Here is a 2,626-nt window from a genome sequence, read left to right on the forward strand (position 1 = left end):
CGAAGTGATACTGAACTCGAATGTGTTTGGTCTTTGAATGAAAGGCTAGATTTCTTGTCAAATGCAAAGCACTCTGACTGTCACAAAATAAAGATATCTTCTTTTGTTCATAGCCGAGTTCCTCCAGCACCATCTTCAAGCACATCGCTTCTTTACTAGCTTGTATAGCTGCTGCATATTCTGCTTCTGTTGTTGAAGTAGTCACAACTGACTATAGTTTTGAAACACAGCTTACAGCTCCGCCAGCGGGTGCAAATACATAGCTTGTGGTGGATTTGTTATTATCACGATCACCTACATAATCAGAATCAACATATCCACTGACAATAAAATCAGAGCCCCCATAACATAATGCAACATTTGAGGTTCTCTTAATATATCTTAGGACCCTCTTTACAGCATTCCAATGCTCTTTACCAAGATTCGTCATGTATTGACTAACCACTCCCACTGCTTGTGCAATGTCTGTTCTTGTACAAATCATAGCAAACATTAAGCTTCCCATCGCTAATGCATACGGCACTCGAGACATATCCATCCTCTCTTCTTCACTGCTAGGACTCATACTAGAGGATAATTTGAAATTAACAGGAAGTATGGTAGAAATTGACTTACAATCTTGCATGTTAAAACGCCACAAGATTTTGTTCAAGTAATTCTTCTAGGAAAGCCAAATCTTCCTATTAATTCTATCTCGGTAAATTTGCATCCCTAGAATCTTGTTTGCAGATCCTAAATCCTTCATTTCAAGCTCCCTAGCCAACTGAGCCTTTAATTCTTTGATACGATCTTTGTTGAGGCCTGCAACCAATATGCCGTCAACATACAACAATAAGATAACAAAGTTATTTTCACTAAACCTCTTGAAATATGCACAAGGATCTGAATTAAGTCTGTTGTATCCAAGGCTCATGATGAATGAATCAAATCTCTTGTACCAACACATTGGCGCCTACTTTAGACCATACAGAGATTTGTTCAATCTGCAAACCAAGTCCTCTTTTCCTTTTTCTTCAAAACATTTTGGTTGGAGCATGCAAATTTCTTCTTCAAGTTCTCCATGAAGAAATGTTGTTTTCACATCTAGCTGCTCTAGATGTAAGTCAAATATAACGCTCATAGCCAGAACTATTCAGACTGTTGTAAGTCGAATTATAGAAGAAAATATTTTATTAAAATCAATACCTTCTTTCTGAGCATATCCTTTTACCACCAATCTAGCACGATATCTCTCCACTTGATCATCGCCATTTCGCTTGATCTTGTAGACCTGTTTTTTTCCAACGGTCTTTCTTCCTTATGACAGTGACATAAGTTCCCAAGTCTTGTTCTTATGGAGAGCTTCAATTTCTTCCTGCATTGCTGCCATCCACAAAGATGCATTTGTGCCATTTATAGCTTCATGAAAAGTTGATGGCTCTCCATCTTCTGTTAGAAGACAGTATACAATATTACTCTCCGTAATATACTTCTAGTGTCAAGTCGGTGGTCTTCTCTCACGAGTTGACCTTCGAATTTCTGGAACCTCGGACTCGACTGATTCTTGTACATCATACTTCGGTGTTGCTTCAGAAGAATTCAGATTATCTTCTACCTGAACAGCTACAGTCTCTGAGTCCTTCCTCGAACTGCTTTCTTTCTCTTCACTTTGTAGTTGGTTCTCTACAAAGATAACATCTCTGCTGATGATAACCTTATGGGCAGTGGGATCCCACAGGCGATACCTCTTTACTCCATCAGCATACCCCAAGAATATGTATTTTCTGGATTTTGAATCCAGCTTTGTAATTTCTTGGTTACTCCATCAGCATACCCCAAGAATATGTATTTTCTGGATTTTGAATCCAGCTTTGTAATTTCTTGGGCATTGTACATTACGTACACTGGACTTCCAAATATATGCAAGAATATGTATTTTCTGGATTTTGAATCCAGCTTTGTAATTTCTTGGGCATTGTACATTACGTACACTAGACTTCCAAATATATGAAGGTTGGAATAATCAGCTGGCTTGTCAATCCACATCTCCATCGGCGTCTTCAATTGTATTGCAATTGATGGAGATCGATTCACCACATAACAGGTGGTTTTTACTGCTTCCGCCTAAAAAACTTTTTCCAGATTTTTAATTGCCAACATAGCTCTTGTTCTTTCCAACAGAGTTCTGTTCATCCGCTCTGCCACTCCATTTTGTTGAGGAGTATGAGCAGTGCTGAATTGTCTTTTGATGCCTTCATGCTTGTAGAATACTAGGAATTCACCGTCTGTTTATTCTCCTCCATTATCTGATCTCAAGCACTTGATCTTCTTCTCAGATTCAAGCTCGACCCACGCCTTGTAGGCTTTAAAGACTGAGAACACATCTGTCTTCTTCTTGATAGGATACACCCAACATCTCCTGGAGTAATCATCAATAAAGGACACAAAGTACTTTGCTCCTCCTAAGGATGTAACTGGTGCTTTCCATACATCAGAATGAATCAGTTCCAGAATAGCTTTGCTTCTAGAACTCAGTGTGTTGAACTTTAGACGATGTTGCTTACTAGTAACACAATGCTCGCAGAATGGAAGAGCTACTGAATTAAGTCTAGGAAGCAGTTTCTGATCGGAGAGAATCTTCAAGCCT

The sequence above is a fragment of the Asparagus officinalis genome, chromosome 7 (assembly GCF_001876935.1).
Source record: "Asparagus officinalis chromosome 7, Aspof.V1, whole genome shotgun sequence".
NCBI classification, from domain to species: Eukaryota; Viridiplantae; Streptophyta; class Magnoliopsida; order Asparagales; family Asparagaceae; genus Asparagus; species Asparagus officinalis.